This window comes from Rousettus aegyptiacus, unplaced genomic scaffold (genome assembly GCF_014176215.1).
Source record: "Rousettus aegyptiacus isolate mRouAeg1 unplaced genomic scaffold, mRouAeg1.p scaffold_m13_p_8, whole genome shotgun sequence".
Classification (NCBI taxonomy): Eukaryota; Metazoa; Chordata; class Mammalia; order Chiroptera; family Pteropodidae; genus Rousettus; species Rousettus aegyptiacus.
In genome coordinates, this window is record NW_023416311.1 from 35,869,638 (window position 1) to 35,891,985 (window position 22,348).

Here is a 22,348-nt window from a genome sequence, read left to right on the forward strand (position 1 = left end):
AGGACTAGATCTTGCTTTTACAATAACTACTGTGTACTGGCTATGCAAGGCAGGCAGTAGTAAAACCTGGTGGGAGTCAATAAACTGTGTAGATAGGACTCGAAAAATACCTAACCAACAAATAGGTTCCATGATAATGTGACATTTTTATTGTCACATTTTTTAACCATAACAGCACTTGAATGGTACACATTATAGTATTTCAATTTAGTCATTTATCTAAAAATGAGTTTTATCTTGGCTCATAAATAAACAGTGACATTCCAGCAATTTGAAAAGCTCAGCTTCACCTTTTGCTGCAAAGCTCATTTTACGAGTACAGAAACACATGCCCTTTGTGCCATGTTGCTTAATCTTTGATTTATAGCTCCTATCTTCATGCTAACCTCTTTCTGTAAACTACGTGAAGTTTGTACAAGCTCAGCAATTTCATTCTTATTTATAATCTTAATGGATTATTTTCTCCCTAGTGGCCACAACTCTCTCTACCAAATAGGTTAGGGAGAAAGCATTCATTCTTTCAGTTCTCCAAATACTGTTCAGTGTCTTAGTATGTTCTCTGTCTGAAATTAGCAATGCATTTCCCTAAAAGCCTGGCTAGCTCTTCCAGGAAGCCCTTCTCTTCTGTCTCCTGCTCTTCCCATTGCTTGCTCTGGCGTGCCTCGCAGCAAAGTGCGCATCATGGGTGATGGCTGCCTGCTCTCCCTACTTTTCATGCTCCCCTTTCCCAGGCTCCCTCAGCCAGCAGGCTAGGTAGGGAGAAGGAAGTTTACATGGCACATCAGAATGGTTTCTCCTCTAGTTCCATCTCGCCCGCCTTTCAGTGATGACACTAGGATGTTTGCAGAGTCACTCTCAACTTCTCTTACAGTCTACCTAGCTCTAGGTCTTATCACAGAACACAGGGAACAGTGGAGATGTCTTTTATGGCACGTACTTAATTTGAAGGAAGTCTGTGTCTTGCTCAAGGTCCAAGTTGTTGAGACAAGTAGAGGCTGATGAGACAAGTATAGGTTCATGTCTTCCTTCTCCTGTATCCAAACATTACAGATTTGGCAGGTGTACTTCAAGGTTTGTGCTCTGGGCTTTTTGCTAATGACTTGTTTTGTTACAGGCGAATTTTCTTCTCTGCTTGGCACTATTTCTATTGTTGTTTGGAAAGTTAGGAGAAATGTACTTTTACTCCACTATTTTTAAATGGAAGTCTGTATAAAATTCTTTTTTAAAAAATATAGAAAACATGCTGATGTACAATACTAAGTGAAAAAATGTAGGGTATAAAATAATATAGAGAGGATGACACATAATTATGATATCAAATACATAAAGCGGATAACACACCAAAATGTTAAATCATTGTCTCAGAGCTAGAGAATGATTTTAAAGTTCTCTATTGATACCTCTTTGTAGTTTTCAAGTTTTGTTTTATGTCTTCAGTGAACAAGCATTACACTATACTCAGCAGACAATGTATATGAAAATGCATTCATGTGGCTGCACGACCTGTTTAGAACTCTCTACTAAGCACAGGCGTGTATCTGTACACTTATGAATTCAACAAATATTTACTGAATTTCTGCTATAGCCCAGGCACTATGCTAGGTTTGGGGAATACAGCAGTGAACAAAGGGAAGTCATCTACATATCTGCTTACACTCGAGTGAGGGAGGCAGACAATAAATGAGCAAATAAACATAGGACACACTAAGCTAGGGTAAGGCTATAACAGAAAAAAATAACATAAGGTACAAAGAACGATAGGGGACTGAGAGGAAACACCAAACGTTTTGAGTCTGTATCTGTCAAAGAAACCAGGGAAAGCAAGGAAGCTTAAAAAGCAGAAAAGTCTCACCAGGTTAATACTATAGGTGCTTACCATTCAGTCACTGTTCATTTTTGGTTAGGCAAAAATTTTTTTTGATTTCTGGGAAATTTTTCTTAAGGACATAATACTTTAACTTTGAAATATATAGGAACTAATTATATCTTCTGAGCATTTGGGAAGCAGCATATTTTAAGAGTTTCTCCTGTTATGATGTTTGAATGAATACCTAAAATAATGAATAGTAAAAGGGACTGCTTAATGAACATTCAAAATCAATGAACTTGAGGACTCCCACCAAGCAGGAATTAATAGTACCATATTATAATACATAGTGCATTAAGTGATTATTCACCACTAACATTTGTTCACTTCACTAACTTTTTTTCAAGAATTGTGTGGGAAAACCAAGTGCACTTAGGCTGCACCCTGATAAATACAAATTTTCTTGAAGTAAATTTTAGTATACAAAATTGTCATTTTTACCATAAAACAAGGCAAAATTTCTCCTATTATAACACATCTACGAAACATAATGAAAGCCAATCGAAAACATGCAGTATAAATACAGTAACTGCTCCCTTTCCCGCTATTGCTAAGGGGTGAGGCTGTTTGCACATGGAGGCAAACTCATATTTCACTGAGTGCTTGCTACACCCCACTATGCTACAACAACACATGCTCTTTTTTATCATTTAGTCATTAAAACACCCCAACAAAGAAGGTACCTCCATTTTAGAGGTTAAGTAATTTGTCCCAGGTCCTACTGATAGTTAATGGCTGGGACAGAATTAAACTGGGCACTGTGATGCCAGAATCCACACTTTTAACCACTATTCTCTAATGACGATCTCTATGCTTATGATTACACCACTCTTAAGCTTCAATTTTTTGATTGAAAAAAAAAAATCTAAATTATAACACACTTCCATACTTGAACAATTAATTTTGGACTTAATTTAATAATTTCATACATACATTTTAAATATCCATTTTTAAAAGCCTTCACATATATCTCTTTTAACGTCTGCTTTAAACTTCATTTCTTCTCAGACTGTTGACACATAAGCTGCTTCTAAACCTACTTGTTTCTCCTCTAGTCCTAATAAACTTGTAGCAACAAGTTATTAAGACTTGTAAGTTAAATAAGGTAAATTCCACAGCAAGTTCTAAGGAACACATGCTGGGCTCTCTGTTCTTCCTCCCATCCACCCATCGATTCATCCATCCATCTATTTGATATGTCAGGAATCACTATAATAAATTTTCTCCACTTGATGTCTCCTGTTTTCAACTTAGTATAGGTCACTTTTAAATTCTCACTTGTTTGGCTGATTGGAACCTCTCATTCGGCTGATAACAAATCTCTCATGCAATCTTTACTTTTCTGCCACATTCCCTCTCCAAAGATATAGCCTGATTTTGTTTTGCTCTTTAAAGGAGATAATGTATGTAAATAAATTAGCACCTTGTCTGGTCTTTAATAAGTGCTTTGTAACACTATTATTTTTGCTACAACTATGTGCTAGACATGAAGTTAAGCACTGGGAATATGGCAGACACGAATGAGACATGCATGATACCTGGCCCTGAGGAGCCTGAAGTCTAGTGGAGACGGAGAAAAGTAAACAATCTATCACCACACACTTATGGAAACACCTTACCCTGTCTTCGGTGGAGGCAGAGGTCAGGAGGAATGAGGCGATAGAGGAAGAAGGCTGAAAACAGGAACAGGAAAATTCCAAGGAGATGAATACACTGAGAATTACAGGAAGCTTCAAGTCATTTAATAAGTCTGGAGAAGGGTAGGGGATAGGGCATGGGACCCAGGACACTAGACTGGTGAGTACGGCTCAAATCCTAAGGGTTTGTATGTCATGCTAATGACTTTGGATTTTATCCATATGCAGTAAAAACCTACTAAAAATTTACTAGCAAATTCACTAATGCAATCACAGTTTTAGAAAGATCAACTTGGTAACATTGGGGGAAATAGATCAGAAATAGAGGTTGCTGTGGTAATCGAAGAGAAAAATGATGACGACCTGAATAAAGATACTAAAAGTGGAAAGGAAATGGAAAGGAATGGAAAGGAAACGATGATGTTTAGAATAATTGAATAAATAAGGAACTTGTTGAGTATTTAAATGCTGAGAGACATTGGGGGAGAGATTTAAGAGAAGGGAATGTTATGGATAATATCCTTGAAAATTGGGGCATTCACTAAACTAAGAAATTGAGACAGAGCCAAGATTTTGAGGGAAAGGTAGTAAATTTACTTTGGGGTTTAGACTCTGTGAGAGTTGCTGAAACATCAAAATGCATATGACCTGAAAACAAAGCATTAGAGATAAAATTTGGGGCTAGAGAGAAAAATTTGGAAATCACCAACACAGGTGATTGTGTAAGTCTTGGGAATGGATGACACAGGAATCTATGTAGGCCACCTGCGAAAGAATGAAACTAGACTATTGTCTATCACCACACACCAAAATTAACTCAAAATGGATTCAGGACCTGAATATAAGACCTGAAGCAATAAAATGCATAGAGGAAAACATAGGAACTAAACTCAATGACCTTGGGCTTAAAGAGGATTTTATGAATTTGACCTCAAAGGTAAGGGAAGAACAAAAATAAATAAATGGGACTACATCAAACTAAACAGCTTCTATACAACAAAAGAAACTGTCAACAAGATAAAGAGACAACCATCCAAATGGGAAAATATATATGTAAGCAATGCCTCCAATAAGGGCCTAATATCCAAAATATACACAGAACTCGTATGACTCAATAACAACAAAGAAACAAACGATCCATTCAAAAAATGTGCAGAGGACCTGAACAGACACTTCTCCCTATAGGACATACCAATGGCCAACAAATATATGAAAAGATGCTCAACATCACTAGCTATTAGGGAAGTCCAAATCAAAGCCACAATGAAATACCATCTCACACTGACAAAGATAGCTGTAATCAACAGGACAAGTAATAACAAATGTTGGAGAGGATGCGGAAAAAAGGAAACTTCATACACTGCTGGTGGGACTGCAAATTGGTACAGCCACTATGGAAAACAGTACGGAGGTTCCTCAAAAAACTAAGAATTGATATACCACATGATCCAGCAATCCCTCTATTGGGTATTTACCCTAAAGACTTGAACACTCATATTCGAAAAGATATTTGCACACCGATGTTCATAGCAGCATTATTTACGGCGGCCAGGACAGAGAAGCAACCGAAGTGTCCTATGATAGATGATTGGTTAAAGAAGCTGTGGTACCTATATACAATGGATGTTATGAGCCATAAAAAGATATGAAATACTGCTATTTGCAACAACATGGATGGACCTTGAGATAATCATGCTAAGCGAAATAAGCCAGACAGAAAAAGTTATATGTGGGATAAAAAGCTAAAAGCAACTAATGAACAAGACGAACAGATTTGTGGACATGGACAATGGACTAGTGGTTACCAGAGGGGAGGAAGAAGTGGGGAGGGAGGAGGTAGATAGGGTAAAAGGGATCAAATATGTGGTGACAGAAAGAAATTTAACTATGGGAGGTGAACACGCAATGTAAATATATATATATGCCTTACTGTTAAAGTGTACAGCTGAAACTTGTTGGATTTTGTTAACCAATGTCACCATAAAAAATTAATTAATTAAAAAATTAATATAATAAATAGGAGATAAATAAAAATAAAACTCTTCTATGATGGGGGGAGAATCTATGCAGGATTATTTATTAATGTCACTCATTGTAAAAGATATACAAGCTTCCTTTTTCTGTAGTGGAAAATAGATCAAGATTTGGCTCCAATCATCCTTTTACCTCTATCTCCTGCCACTCCACACCATATATCTTGCTATGAAGTCACATCGAAATACAATTTTCCAGGTCTGTCAGACCCCAATGCCTTCCCCTAAATTTTCTGCCTGGTTAACTCCCCCTTGGCCTTTAACTCTAAATTAAGTGTCACTTTTCCTGTGAAGTCCTTGATAATCTGACCACCTTCCCTTAATTCCAAGTGGAGTTCATTGCTCCCTCCTACTTAGTCCATGCCTCTATGACTGATACATACTTTTTTCTCTTGCACTAGATGGAAAGTTCCTAGAAGGAAAAGCCTGCATCTGCATAGGAAAAGGTATCAAAGCATGTTCACAGAATGACTGCATAAAGTAATGTGTCCTCTATGTGCAAACACCATCAATTACTTTAAAGAACCCATGGCAACTTCCATTTGGCAAACAGCCACAGAAACTTCTTAGGTATAATGTGATATTTTCGATATAATCTACTAAGAATTTATTTCTCTGTTACTAGAATTCGTGTCAACACAACTGATGTGGTGAAAAAGTGTAATCATTTAGAATAATAATTATTATGAATACACTAGTTCCTCTCACTGAAAATGCCACTATAGTTCACTCAAGGCAAAAAATGGGAAGATGTGAAATCTGAACAAAGGTAGAGGGCTGGGATGAAGCCATATGAGGCTTCACAGGGACCAACTTGGAGATCGCTATGGTACTGTGGTGTAACAGCTCCTCCAAAAAGGACAATTCAAGGACGACAGATAGATTATAGGTGGGTGGGTAGATGGATCGATAGATAGATGATAGATGACAGATAACAGATGATAGATAGATAGATAGATAGATAGATAGATAGATAGATAGATAGATGATATAGGTAGCTAGATAGATAGATGAGTGATAGATAGATAGATAGATAGATAGATAGATAGATAGAGATCGATAGTTGAGAAAATTTATATTTGTTAAATGCTCAATACATAAAAGACATATATCTTTACAATGAAAGAAGGCAGGAACCCTACCTAGGTTGACGTTAAAGAAAATGCTAAAGAATAAAGAGAGATCAAAATGTTCAAAGGACAATCATTCCTTCAAGAAGCATCAGCTCTTCTGGCAATAAAATATTGGTGTTTGCCTACTCAGCTCCTTGAACAGAAGGGACAACCTATAAATTCTTATTTGGACTGACATCAAAGGGACTTTCGAATTGCTATTCCTCTCTTGATTCGACTTAATTGTAAAAAGAGACATTTCTAAAATTCACTTTCTTTTTAGTTTGTTAGAGAATACTTATACATTTTTTCCAAGACATTAAAAGACACATCCGTATGGTCTGAAATTTCAACAACTCTAACAAACATTATAAAATGGAAAGAAATTGTTGAATGTTTTCTTTTTCAAAGTGACCACTACTTCTTCAGGAATTTGTCAGTTTTCATTCTTGACAGCTTAATGAGTTATAGACAATATGACTCTAAATATCAGAGAGTGACCTATTTTATGTGCCTAAAGAATGAGAACTCTTAAGACAGAAGTCAGAAAAATGTATTCTGTGCAAAAAATATACTATCCAAGCATCATAATGCTGGTCTGCTATTCAACTTTACTATAAATAAAGAGATCTACCCTCCAGAACCTACAAGAAATTCAGTCCTAAGAATCAACTGCCTTGAAACTACCAAGAGGGTATAAAAGTGAAAATGTTTAGTCTCAGCCCTCACAGTAATTAAGTAAAGATGCTGAATTGTCCTCGATTCAACCCAATTATTATTTAGTGGTCAGGAATAGGGTTTATAACATGAGGCATACCCAATTATACCAAGTAGGTTATGTTTTAATTTACTAAATACTTTGATGTTGCAACTTTCTTTCACAGACATGTCGTGACTATACTCTGTGCAAAGAAACAAGGTCAAAAATCTTTAATTCACTTTTCAGTTTTGCCACTGAAGCACTGTGTGACTTTAGCCCTTCACCTGCTTCACTTTTTCCATTTTTAACATCTGCAAGATAATAATTTTCTTCTCACTTATTTAAAATTTTAAAACAATGCAATAACAATTAATACAGCATACTCAATACTTTGTAAAGAAAAAGCGATGATAATAATACTTAACTTTATTAAATACTTGGTATGAGTCAATCATCATATTAAATTCTACCTAAATCATGTCATTCTTACAATGACCTCTGAGACAGGTAATCACTTGTGTCAGGTTCCCAACAGGAGACAGGTGGCACATTCAAATGCTATCTGAGGGTAGTTTAATAAAGAGACCATTTGCAAAGATATGTGCAGGGTCTAGAGAAACAACAAGAGATGGCGTGGTGAGCTAATAAGACTAACAGGGAGAGTTATCAGTGTGAAGTGTCTGGAGGAGGGCATAGCTACCAGGATTCAGAGAAAGCAGCCTTAGGGAGATGGCTGCATCCAAGGAGCTGTCGCCTACAGTAGCAGGAGGTGACCTGGTAAGGAGGGAACCCAAGGAATAAAGAACTCCAACTCTTCCTACACCTGCTTGCTAACCTCCTGCTGATGCCTCCCACTGGCCAAACCCCACCAGAAGCCAGAGAACAAAGGAGCCTGCTGATCCAATCCAAACATCTCAGCACACAGAGCAGGTGCAGAAAAGAAAAGAGTGGCTCTGAAAACCACTATTCCCACTTTATCCCAAGCATCCAAAACCTACCTTGAATAAATGAGGTAATCAATAAATATTTGTGAGTGAAAGAACAAACAATATCAAAACATCAAACTGCCCAGAATCACACATATAGTAAGAGGCTCTGAGGTTCAAGTTCATTCTCATAATCAGTATGGTATTCTGCCTCCTACCCACCATCTTTATCCCAAATCATTTATAAGCATGCTGTTGAGTGCCCTGGGAAACAGCAAGAATGATAGGAGATAATTAACACCTTCTCAAAAAGTTTATAATCTGTGTGCCAGTTTTGTTATCTTACCTTTCCATCTTAAAATTGCCAAATCTCCAGATTCCCTTCTAGCATCAAAAGTTCTATGAAAACAGGACTTAGGCCTCTTACAATTTCCTCACATAATACACCTAGCAGCTGAGCAGTGAAACCTTCTATCACATGGTATTTTGCCCACTTGTTTGGCAATATCCTGTCTCAGAGGGATATTCTGAGTATGAATAACACAGGTTATATGATGCTATCTTTTGAGAAGACAACCCAAACCTTTAATCTCTATTAAGTGCAATGGAGCAAGTCGTAGGTCTTATATTATTAGATTTACTTGCAAGACATGTTGAAGAATTCATTTTTAAACCAACAAATATTAATCCTACAGTACATACCTGAAACTGTGCTAGGTAAAATTGAGAAAAGGATTCTTACCAAAATCAACAGCTGGCTTTCTATAGGAAGGAGTCAATAGTTATCCAGAGGGAAGTTGAAAGTGTGTTAATTGCCAAGAGCAGTCATGGGCATTATCCTGGAGTGCAGTCAGGATCCTGTCCCTCAGCAGCGCCCTCCTCTAATTCTCACCAGGCTGTTCTGAACTTGAATACAAGATACAATCCTGTAATAAGCACAAGTTATTGTGCCTTGATGCTGTGCCTTGAGATAATCAAGTATTCTGTTATTTTCCATCTCTTAGGAAGGGCCTCTGCTTTGAAATACCAACCTCATGTACAAGGGCCAGCCTCGAATAGATAATAGGAATTTGTCGTAGTCTGTTTTTTGTCCGCTTTCGAGCTTGGATAGCCCACTCTTTCGTGTCAGAGCCTGACTGAAATAGCACATAGAAATCTTTAGTCTTTTTCAGGGACAAGGCAAGCAGGCTGGCATAGCTACTCTCTTTCATGCTGTGCAAGCATTAGCTTTGCATTTTTAAAAACTATTGTACAATGTGTCATGCAGTGAGGTTTGCCAAAGGGAGGGAAAGAGAAAAAAAAGAATGGCAGAGTTGATTTCCTACATGCCAGTTTTAATGATTTTGGAAAACCATCAACCTGGATCAAATTTATACTAATTTGACAGTTTCCCACCAATGGCAAGAATGTAAAACCATCAATTAGCCTCATGATAATTATACTTCAAAGAATAGTCTATTTTTGTAATAATTCTAATAAATGAAAAAATTCATCTCATTAAAAACTCAAATACCTGATGATGCTTACTTCATCCAACAGCTCTAGGTAAAATCACACTTTCGATATCCTGCAAATGTTACTTAGGTACACACACCTGTGTTTTCTGTTGCCAACAAAAAACTGTGTGAGTGCAGGACTCGTGCTGAATGAAATAAATTTGCATACATTATTTATGAAACAGAAACAGAAGAAACAATCAAGCCCATTACTGAGAGAAGCTCGCATCCCTCCTCTTACCAAATCAATCTGCAGCTTGCGAAGAGCTCTGCTATTTCCTAGCAACATGAGTAAACACTGTGCTATCCAGTGCCCAAGATTTATAACCATGTTAATCTGTGAGTACTCAACTTAATTAAAGATTAGACTTTTAAATTGTATTTTTAGTGCACAACAGTACTGCTAAATTATGATGATCAGCGGCTAAGTATGCCTATGTCTGCAGAACTCGGGGAATGAAAATGAATCATTTATTTCCATCTTGATATGACTGCTCTTCTCCGAGGCGCTACTCTCCAAGTTCACAGGCCTCGGAGTTCATTGGAATTCTATGGTTAAAACACAGCTTGGAGACCTCATTTATGAAAATTCCTTTAAACCTTTCACCACTTTGACAAATCCAGTCCAAGTTCACTGAGCCAATTCAAAAGTAGCTCTCAGCCTTTTTATAGGTTTTCAATTACACCAACACAGCACACCAGAGCCGTCATGTTGGAAGAAGTATATTACAGTTACAAAGAGGCACAAGTTCTTTTTTAAGAGACTCAGATGAAAGCAGCATTCCCCAAACTGGAGCCAAGAGATGCAAAGCTTTGCCTGTCTTGTACCATCTTTGACTTATTAAAGAGATCTATAAATTACTTATACATGGCGAGTGTTTAGTTACCTACTATATGATGTATGCTAAGATTTTTCTAACTTTTAAAACTTTGCAAAAATATTGGCAAGCTACCTTGCCCTCAAACCATTCCAAATAGATTTTTTGAGAAATTGTTGAAAACATTTTCTAGACTTCATTCACTGTCCTCTCGCACAGTGTGTGACAGTAGCATTTACTTTTCCCTGTATGCACTCTGAGAAACAAAAAACCCCAAAGGTCAATGGGCTTTCAAGGTTGAAACTGGTAATCAATGATAAAATGGAGGTCAGGCCTAACTCCATTTTCTGTTTCAATGCGCTCTTTAAGTGGGCCCGAGGTAACCATACCCTTTTCTGAGATAAGGCTCCCTTCTAAAAAAAACATTTAAATGACTCAACAGATCAAATGCTAATATTTGCTTCCAATTTCAAACTTTGAGTTTACTTGGCTATGTGGTTAGTATGGTTTTACGGGAGTATCAATCTTTGAGACTTGGTTGCATGAATTATTTTCAGTGACATTTATCATTAGGAGTGAAGCAGACGAGGAAGCGCATGCACATGGGTTGGTCAGAAACATTTGCAAAATTTAAATACTGTATGTGCAAAGGCGAATTTACTAACGCTATACATCTCCCGCTCTCTTGGGGAGAGAGATAGTGATGACACTAAAGCCCTGGACACAGAGAAAGTACCTCGCAATGACTCTAATGGCTCCCTGGTACAGGCCACTCCTTCCTTGTATATTTAATGTTCTAGGTGTAAGTTGGCCTTTTTTGTAACCTCAGAAGGCTTGTTCAGTGGATGAGTTTAGTTTTGGTGTTTGGTCTGTCTTGCTTTCTTGTTCTGTTCTCCTGTTAATTAAGACCATTAGAGTAACCTACTAGGCTGCAGATAAGTTCTTCTAGTATTTGGTATTAGAAGAGGTGAAACCTAAAGCTAAATAAGACCTGTAGAGGTTCAATACAACCGTAGGTTAGACGATTCCTTTTCATTCCCACACCCTAACAGTCAGGTTTCAGACCCCAGACAGCCCTGTACAGCACCACCAGCAGGGGCAACAGCAAAGGTATAAGGTAGGTCTGAGGGAGAGAGAGGCCAGGGTCACTGAGTCTGCCCTTGGGACTCCGAGGGCCTCCTCAGAGCCCAAGCGCAGTCCAGTGTGGCTAGTCTGAGTTAAGATTAAAATACACCACAAATTTCAAAGGGTTTGAAGAAAAAGAATGCAAAGAATCTGGTTAACGATTTTGTTTATATCAATTACATGGGGAAATGCCAACATTCTTGCTATATTGGCTTAAATAAAATATATTATTAAAATTAATTTCACCTGTTTTACTTTTTTAATTGTGTCCCTTAAAAAATTACCTATGTGGCTCACATTCATAGATTTTATGAGTTTTTCTATCAGACAGTTCTGGTCTAAGTAGTCATAAGACAACCCCTGGGGAGGAAACCTGGGAGGCTGCCTTGGGGACAGATCGGCGAGTGAGAGAAGTGACCAGAGTGACAGAAGAGACAGCACTGCAGGGGACTCCATCAGGGGTTGCAAAGAGGAAGCAGGGCTGGTGATGTACTTGCTTCCTGAAGAGTGCTTGCCTGCCAGATTCATCTTCAGCAGAAAAACCACGACTTAAAGGCCAAAAACAATGACAATAATTACACTGCAAACAAACCAGAGGCAGCCTGTGGTTTACAGTGAGCCATGCTCTCTGCCTGGGACCAGACAAACTAGTTAGCCCTGGCTTCACCTCACCTGTGGCCAGCCATGTGGTCACTCTGCCTTTTCAACTGCAAAGGGGGGACTGAGAAGAACTGCTCTGTCTGTGTGTCCCCACCTTATTCTGTCAATTAAATTTCTGGAAACCTGAAGTAAACACCCTGAGAGAGGGAGGAGATGGCTAGAGAAGTAGACAGGTTTGTGACTAGAGTTTTGAAGCTGCAAAGTAACAGAAACTCACATAGAATGAATTCTTTATATTTCCTTTTCCATAAAACATATCTCATATAATTAGCTATTTGTTACTCCCTTTCTTGGCTAGATACAAGCTAGATGGAAGTGCCATGAGCTCAGGAACCACATCTGTACACTCGCTGCTGTGACTACAGCTCCAAGTATGAAGGCTGGAGCACAGCAGGCCTCAAATAAACGTCTGTGGGTGGGTTCAAATTGACACTTCACAGTCGTTTTTGTTGTTATCTGTTGAGTTAAAGTTTCCAGCTGTGTGAACTGTACTTAGAAATGAGCCAGGAACTCACCTAGGGATGGTCAAGCAGTAGGGCAGGATCGCTCTAATGATATTATCTGCTCTACACGTGACAGAGTTCTGACAGGTGAAGGAGGACAATGAGCTGGAAACCTTCCAGAAGGCTCTTGCGGCAGAAACAGTTCCTTGGCCGACTTTCAACAGGGAAGTTGACGACTGTGGGAAGTCAGGGCTAACAAAGGTTTGGAATTTCACTGGCACAGTTCTCATGCCCGGCCTGGGAAGATGAACGAGCATGAGGCAGCCTGAGGTGGCAGTGATGCAGATCCGGGGTCTGCGTTTAGTTCCACTCCCACCACTTGGCAGCGGGGAGACTGAGTAAGTTCCTTCTCTGAACCTCACTCTCCAGAGCTTAAAGCAGGGCTCCTAATGCCCCACTTAGGGGGCCTGTTGGCTAGAATGTACTTTTCAAAAAAGGACTGGCACATGGTGAACACTCACTAAATGGTTACATATGATTCACAGTAAACACTCAACAATGGCTATATTTCTTCTGGATTACAGTTTTACACAAGGTTTTAAAGCTGGGGTATAGAACACCAGGAAATCCACAGGTGGGCTTCCACAGATCCTGGAGACACCCTAAACTCATACAAAGTGGGGTGTGTGTGTATGTGTGTACTCGTGCACATGTGTATGTGTATACTTTTTGCTCTAAGGAAAGAATCCATACCTTTCATAAGAATCTCAAAAGGGTCTCAGACTAAAAGCAGGTTAAGCAGCATCGAGCTTCTGTGGCTTCCTCCACCTGTTCAAGAGGCCTACCCCTTATACACTGTAGCACAGCCTCCGTAAGAGGACTTTATTGTCTGGCAACAGCAGAATCACAGGAATCTCTAAGATAGAAATGCATCTTAATTTCAACGATAGTACTGGAGCCCTTACCTCTTTATAGACACCTTTTCCATAGCCTTTTTGACATAGTTGATGGCCAAGGGAGGCAGCTAGAATCCTTTATTCTTAGCAGGTGGTCACTTTATTTTAGGTCACTAACAAAAAAACATAACAGTGAACTGGAAAAGCCCAGTCAAAGACTGATTCTACTCAACAACCCAGATGGGCGCCTGGTGGTTCAACATTCTCTGAAAAGAGTAAGCTTGGTGGCAAGTGAGCCACTTCAACTCTTTAAATCATAGTCTCTTCAAATGGAGAAAAAAAGTGATAGTGATAATATCTCCTTCCTGGGGCCGCTGTGAGAATTAAATAAGAAAATAATCATAAGGCATCTGGTAAGCACCCAACATAGAATAAGCACCTCATAAATATTAACTAATTAATATCCTGTTTATGTTAGTGAGAAAACTTATTTCTCATCTCATCTCTGAGCCACAGATTCTAGCTTCAAGTTTGACTTTGGGCCACTGACATTGTTCAGCTTCTTTCTAAAGGTAGCTCTTAGTAACTGAGGAGCAAAAGAGCTCACCAACAGTTGTGAAAACCATTGAGAGAGTTTCTGAGCAGCAACTTCAGAGAGAACCTATCATCATTTCTAAATATCTAAGGGACAAATGTGAGCATAAACCTTTAAAAAATCACCTTAATAACCTAAAGATTAATAATTTGGTATACATATTTGTATTCATTCACTTAAAAATTGAGCATGTATGATGGGGGAGGCGCAGGGATATACGGAGGAAAAAAGCAGTGCAGCTCTCAAGACAGAGCGACGGGAGGGACAGACAAGTACACCCCTGCTGCACCACAGCGGCAATCGGACGCAGGGGCTGGGTAGGAGGCGGTGCTCAGCAAAGGCTTTGGGAAGGAGCAACACTTGGATTGAGTCTGGAAGGAGCAGCAGATGCTTACTAGGTCAAGAAAGGAGAAATAATATTCCAGAGACAATATCACATGCAAAAGCAGGAAAATGAGAGAGAAAATGGAGCGTTTGGGGACCCTAACATCATCCAGGTCAGCATAGCATGCAGCTAATGTGGGCAGCTAAGCAGCCTTTGCTGAACACCTGCCTTCCTATCCATTTACTGAGTCTACAGAAGGAGGCAGGGCATGCATCGTGGGGATCCTTGGAATTCATGGTCAAGAGTTTGCACTTTTCCACCAGGGTTATGATGTTTTAAACAGTTCTACCTATGATGTTCCATCTAGTTCTACCTAAGAGGTTTTGAATGGAACATGAATCACCACACATAATTACCAGTTTTTTTTCTTGTGATGAGAATTTTTAAGATGTACGTTCTTAGCAACTTTCAAATGTGCAGGACAATACCAACTATAGTCACCATGTTATAAATCACATCCCCATTACTTATTTAATTCAAAACTGAAGGCTTGTGCCTTTTGACCATGGACTTATGATTCAATTTTATCTATTTGTTCTTTAGAAAGAGTACTCAGGCACTGGTGAGGGGGATGACCTGGAAACAGAGAGACCACAGGCAGCCATTTTACAGGTGACTGGTAAAGAGTGTAACAGGGAGGGAAGAAGAGAATAAGACTGAGAGATGCAGAAGGCCCTGGTGATTGATTAGGTGGAAAAGGAAAGAGAAGAGGTCAGATCTGGACCATTCCCAGGTTTATGGCCTGGTAGCTCAGTGAGAGGATGATATACCCTCTAGGGAAGGCAGATGAAATAGTAGATAATCTGCTGTCTGTTTCTGCTTCCACAGCATCCACTCTCTTTCAATATTTCCTTTTTAAAAGCAACCCATTCTCTGCTCTCAGGTCACTTGGTTTAGGCAGGTTTTGCTGACCATGTTCCCACGTATCTCCTCCACCTCCCACCCACTCCTCACACAGACCACCCTCCCATTACCAAAGGCTCCAGACTAGGCACATCATCAAGGCCAAGCCAACCGGCATATTCCAAACCTCTGGCCATAAAAACCGGTTCAGGCATGAGCACAGGATCAAAGTGGTCCAATTAGAGTTAATCCTGAGTATTCTCTTTTGCTAAAGGGTTTAAGCCGAAACTACTGGTGACCATTTTACCACCATGAAGAAGAGAGGAAATCAGAAGTGGATGCTTCCTGAACTTCTTCAACACAGGAGCCCGGATACACCCCTTCCTACTTGAGCAAGTACAGACTGGGTTTCTGGGACTTGCTGCCAAGAGTCCTGACAAATACAAAAAGGAAAGACAATTGTGTTTCAAAAAAGAAAAACAAAAGTACTTTTGTGAGTGGTAGATTATAAAAAACTACATTACTGTGATAATAGTAACTTAAAACATTTAAATCGACACAAGGTACTTAGAAAATTTATAGCAAATTCTACTGTGAATAATGAAAAGCCAGACCAGACTACCTTAGAAAATGTTACGGCACCAAATAATGGCACATTCACTCATTAAGTTAACATTTATTGAATATCTTCAGGGTTCTTAGACTTGTACAATAGAAATTATAAAAGTGAATGCTTGGGTTTGAGCTGGTCCATCTAAGGCCCTTCCATAAAGAGTAGCTGTGTGTGCTGTTCAGACTGTGATATTACAGAGGCCAGGTGTTTCTGTCTGGCCCAAGCTGCACTTGACAGTAAGGACAACACCCAAATTTCAGGCTGGCCATCTATAAAATAAGGCTGGTGAAGCAGCACCTCGACTGAGGCCTTAGGTGATAAAACAGAACGTGCTTGGAATTCCTTTCCTCTCTAATAAAACATCTACTGACATTTATGGAGGAGCCCGGGTGACACATTGTGCTGGGCACTCTTTTCTTTCTTTACTCTCCTTCCATGTGAAAACCCTACCACTAGCATGGGTTTAACTGTTATTAAAGCACTACAACTCTATGTAAATATGCATAAATTGCCACCTCTTCCCCTGTCTGCCTGCTTCCCAGTGGCTAGGCCCAAGGAACTCTTCAAGTGTCCATAGTGAGAGGGCATTTGTCGGTTTTGCCACCATGTGTTCATTCCCCCTTCCGACAGTGGTGCTTCCATGTCCTATGAGGAAGCGCCTACCTTCTCCCCATTGTGTGTTGTCTTAGTGGGGCTGTCAATCAGTGCTTCTGGCTCAGCGATGTGCATGCCACTCAAATTAGGCCAAAGGTGTTCTCTCTCTGGTATGCTAAGTCCAAGGGCAGAACACTCAAAGATCCGACATCCAGCAGTGCCTCAGGAAAAAGAACATCAGTTCCTACTCCCCAGCCCACCAGAGTAGTCCTATTTCCATCCTGAGAGTGGTTTCTCTGACTTCCCATTGACCTCAGGATATCTTCCACCTTGATTTGTTTTCTGTTGCTTTACAACTAGAGAAACTTAACTCCACACAAGCCACTGCAATTTAAACACTGAGCAATAGTGAACATTCATAGCATACTCTTCAGCTTATAAAGTACTTTCACATTCAATCTATCTCTTTTAATCAACCTTTCTGGAACTGAATTTTTCTCCTCCCCCCAAATAAATCACTATTGATTTCTCTGTTTCTCACAACAGCACAATCATTCGTTCATCACTTAAGCTTTTTAAAATCGGAGAATCGTTTTGACTTTAGGCTTTACTAACCCCTATAGTCACCTAATTCTAAATGTGAGATCCCCCAATCGATCCCTTCCCTCCCATTCTCCCTGCCTCCACCTTTGTCAGAGCCTACCTCACCTCCCAACAATGCTCCGCTGGCTCTTCCACCAGCTACTATCTCCAAACATTCTGATGCCACTGGCAGAGGGTATGGCTAAAATTGCATCACTCCTATTCTACCCATGGCTTACAGAACAAAGATTACAGGGTAATGATTTTACGGCAATTCCCTAACCTCATTTCTGGGCTGTCTACAAGCAGGCTCCCCCTATCTCTCCTGTTTCACAGTACGCTATTCCTCAGCAGAAAATGTTTGCTAGAACAAGCGTCCTCAAACATATAGTAGACTGTAGGGGAAAAAAAATGGCAACAATTCTTTGCAGCTGTCTCTCATCACAAGTGGGATCTTTCGATACCCATTGAATCTGGAGTGATCTTGTGATTTGATTTGGCCAATGGGAGAGTAACAAACACAATACAAATAGAGGCTTAAAAACTGCTTTTGAATTGGGGTTTGCTCTGTTGTGCTCTTGGAACACTGCTTGGCTGGAGAATGGGAAGCATAAGTGCCAGTAACCTGCTAACCCGGCCAAGAGCCTAGCCACTGCCAGGCATAACTAAGGCCATCTTAGATCATCCCGCCACCAGCCAACCCACCAGCAGACTGAAGATGCTTGAGGGAACCCAACCAACACCAACAGAACTGCCTAGCTAAAACCAGCCCACATGGCTGACCACAGTATCATGGCCTATAGTAGTTAGTTTTAAGCAATGACATTTGGGGCAATTTCTTATGCAGCAAAGGATAACTGATGAAACAACTAAGCTGATTTGGTCACTTTCTTCTAGGGATTCCTTCAATTGCTATTTTGTGTCTTAGGTACTCAATCATTTTTCATGTTCTGTACCATTATATAATTTTTTGTGTCCTATTTCCCTCCTTGTAAGTTCCTTATGAAGATACAGTACATTTTATATTTTTAAATCCCATCTATGCACAAAGTAAATACATGATGACTATTTAGGAATTGATGAGTACTTTTCCAAGGCCCAGCCATAAATCACATCAATTAATATTCATCATTTCAACACATATTTTGATTACTGATTTTCAAAGCTTAAAAAAAGAGCTGATAAGATGCAAACCATAAAATATAAAATCTAGTTATCTAACTATATAAAGAGCAAAATCATGCATAGCATATTAGTAACCATTTTATTAATCATTTTCGAAAAATTACCTCTAGCGGTGAAACTGCGTATCAATCAAAGGGACACAAAGAGACAAGTATATAAGGGCAAAAGTTTAACAGAAGCAAATGTTTGATTTTCATCTGGATATTATTGTTCTCCCAAGACATATATTTCTTCTATGTGTTTTGCAACCCTAATCCGACAGACTTCCAAAAACAAGGCTTCTACTCTAAGAGCAACTCTCTTTTCGCTGTTCGATTAGATTTTGTATTTGTGTTTCTTATAATGGTGCACCTGCTCATTGGGAGATTTCCTCATTTGACAAGAAATGCCTTACATCTGGCAAGAAAATGAGCTCCGTGCTTTCTCTGATATCACAGATCATTTGTTTGTATTAGATGTTTGTGTGGGTTTCCTCATAAGAGCAGTAAAGTACTGTTAAAATTTCTTCCAAAACAACAGCACACACTAAGTTTCTTGGCCTCTTTCTTGTGTTTCCACTGTACACCTGTATCAGAACAACTGCCCCAAATTAGCTAAGCTGTAACATAGTAGACAGAGCAATTAATTTGATTTAGTCACCACCGTTAGGACATCGACACGTGGTAAATGTCAAAATAAATGCAGCATTTCAAATCTACTATCATGGAACCTTTCCTCATATAATGCTTGCTTGGGAGAAAATGAAGTTTATATTCAAAATTATATCCCTTATTTTTTATATTTTATTTCTAACTGGGATGTACAAAGATCCCAAAGTGAAGCACCATCTTCTTTAATCAAGACCTGGGTGCTCCTACACATTTGGTCATGGGCAATCTTCAGTTAATACCGCCTTTGGGAGAGACTTCTGTGATTGGTACCAAAAACATCGCACCTTTTTCAAATAGTTTTATGGACACCTTTAAGATGTCTCCATGCACTCTAACCATGCTGAATGTAATTTAACATTGAGATGCATCAGAAATACCCAGTAGACTTTCTCTCTCAGATGTGAATACATCAGCATACTGCTTTCCTACACCTTGTTCTCTTTGCCTTTTGAAATTTAAATGTGTGCATATGAACCACAGATTTCAGCCATTCCCAAATGGGATGCCTGCTCCACAATGAAATAGGGTTTTGCCTTCCTGCAGATTCAGCAAGGAAAGTGGTGCTTGGAAATTACGTGTTTAGAGTGACACCTTGGAGAATCGACAGACTCTGCACACATGTAATCCTCATAAACCTCCCCAGACAGCCTTTATTTCATTTTGCAAACTGCACCCTGGCCGGGCTCCACAGCACGTGGTGTGTGGTGAGGCTGTCCTGCAGTGGTTCTCCCTTCCTCCAGGCTCTTTGATGGGCACTTGTCAGTAACAGCCAAGAGGAGTGGGGCCCAGCCACCAGCAAGTGAAAAACGGACCCGTCAGTAAGCTTCCTTAATTAACTTTCCCAGGGAAAGCAATGTTCCCACAGGAAAAAAAAAAAAAAAAAAAGAAACCACACGTTTTCCCCCTCCTAGCGGTCTACTGAAAATGAGCAACAATGCTGTTGCCTTTTTGTTTCCTAAAGACTTTTTTCTCTGCGAGCAGTAGCGTGTTCCTCAAAGAATGCTAGTATTTCCTGTGGAAACTGTATGGCTGCCAGTAATGGCTCATAATTTTCCCTCTTTTCTTTTCGTAAAAATGTAATAAACAAGACGTGGCATTTGACAATAGCCAAAATACCCGTTCACCTCACTTACCACCTGCAGATGAAAGTGATTACAAGAGAAAGCCAAGAGAGAAACATTACAGGCTGGAATTGACACGGACCAGCCCGGGACTCAGGACAGCATCGGCGGGAGGCGGTCGGAGCCCGGGATGGACGGGGCAGCCAGGCAGCCGCGGTGCTGATGAGCGAAGGGCTCCCCCTGGGCGACAACAACCCTAGGTGTCCCTCTTTGGCGTTTATCACTGTGGTTGGTACTGCTGCTATTGCTGTTATTTCACCCTGCGTTATCTCGGCTCTCAGGAGCCGCGGACCTGCCTACCGTCGCCTCCGATACGGTCCGAGGTAGCAGCTAGAATAAGGAGCACACGACACGCGCAAATGAAAGAACAATCCTTTGGAAACCGAGGCGGGGTCTGTTCCTCCCTTCCCGGGAGCGGAGCGGCCGCCGCCGCCGTTACTATAGAGACCTGCCCGCAAGCCCTTTCCGCGGAGGCGCAGCCGCTGCCCGAGCAGCCCGGACAGGCGGCACAAAGGGGGCGCGGGGCTTGGTGGAGCAGAGGCGACGCCGCCGAGGTCGCCCGCTGCAAACTTGGAAAGGCTCGGCCGTCCGCGCCGCCGCCCCCCTGCCGCCTTCCTGCGGCGCCCGCCCTGGACGTGGACTCACCGAGGGCGCCCGGCGCTCCGGCAGCTCCCGAGCGCGGACCGACGGACGGACGGACAGACGGACGGACGGTGGCGGCGGCGGCGGGAGCGGGAACAGCCGCAGCAGGAGCCGGCGAGCGGCGGAGGCGCTGCCGCGGGCCCGCTACGTCACAATGCGGCCGAGCCGGCGGCGCCGCTCCCCGGGTCCCCCAACGGGCGCGCGCTGGCGAGGGCGGCCCGGGGGCGCCGGGCCCCGAGCCGGCGCAGGGGAACGCGGAGCGCAGCGCAGGGCACGGGCGCGCGGCCGCCACTGCCCCGGCTGCTGCAGCCGCCGCGCCCGCCAGCTGCCGCGCGCCGGGCGCCCGCTCCCGGCCGGCCAGCCCTGCCCCGCCTGACTGACAGCGCCCCTCCCGCCCCCCCGCCCGCCGGCGCCCCCGGCCCGGCCCACGCCCCTCCCCGGTCGCTTCCTCGCCCGGACCCCCGGCCGCCCGCCCGCGCTGACCGCGAACCTGCTCTTCTGTACCTTTCGCTCGTTTACCTCAGCTGCCTTTGCGTCTCTCAGCTGGCTTTCCCCTCCCCTCCTACTTTTCCCCGCTTCCCTCGCTCTCCTCGCCTCGCCCCCCCCTCCCCGCCCCACTTCGCGGCCTCTCCCGCTGGAAATGAAATCGCCCCTCACCGTGGTCGGTGCGTCAGTGCTGCCACCTCATTGGTCCCTAAACCATTCCAGGGTTCCAGTCGAAACCGGGAAAAGAGACTGGAAAAGGGGGGAAACGGAACGTGGACACTGTCCTGGAAAACTGCTGTGTTTCAGAAGCTTCTGCGGAGTATTTTGCCTTGGCACGGAGTCTTCACCCCCAACCCCACCCCACCCCACCCCCAGGCTCGCCCACTCCCGAGGACGTCGCCAAGGAGTGAAGGGCAAGGGGGTTCTGCCAGGAAGGTTTTGTGCTCAAGTGTGGGTGGTGGATGAAGGAGACTTTGGCCTGAAATAGTGGCTTTTTAATTCAAAAACGTTTAAAACACCAACGGCCCTACAGTATGTTAACTTTTAGCGTCTTTTTCTTAATTGGGGCTGGGGCTGGGGCGGGAGCCGGGAGAAGTGCTGCTGAATGAGGCGTCAGCTAGGCAACAGTGATGACTACCTCTTTCCTTCCTCATTTCCGAAATGAGTTCAGGGAGAGTGGAAGCATTTATGGTAACATTGGCTCATGATCATCTCGCTTTTGCCCTTTGGAAAGCTTTAAATGGTTTTTAAGAAATCTCTTTCCCTGGAGACATGACTTGGAGAAGTTCACTCAGCAAAGCCATTGAGGGCCACACACTTGCTCCAGGATGTGGCTGCCTCCCTGATGTTGCCCCAGAGAAAAATGTGAGGAAGCAAGTTCTGGTCCTCTGTTTAGGGGCATCCTCCTCCTCTTGCCCGTTCCAGATGACAAGAGTGGCA

At 41.8% G+C, this 22,348-nt stretch overlaps 1 protein-coding gene across 3 annotated transcripts in view; it reads right to left on the bottom strand.

The window, feature by feature from the left end:
* The window catches only part of LOC107511144 (synuclein alpha interacting protein), a 140,523-nt gene extending 118,829 nt beyond the window's left edge, over nucleotides 1-21,694 (bottom strand). For 2 of the 3 annotated variants that reach the window (XM_016145299.2, XM_016145295.2), the window contains exon 1: nucleotides 20,927-21,001. The gene's annotated coding sequence lies outside the window, so the exon portion shown is untranslated. Of the gene's footprint in view, nucleotides 1-20,926; nucleotides 21,002-21,580 lie in introns of those variants that run through there. The other variant, XM_016145297.2, reaches the window with a different exon arrangement.
* Between the last annotated feature and the right edge of the window lie 654 nt (nucleotides 21,695-22,348).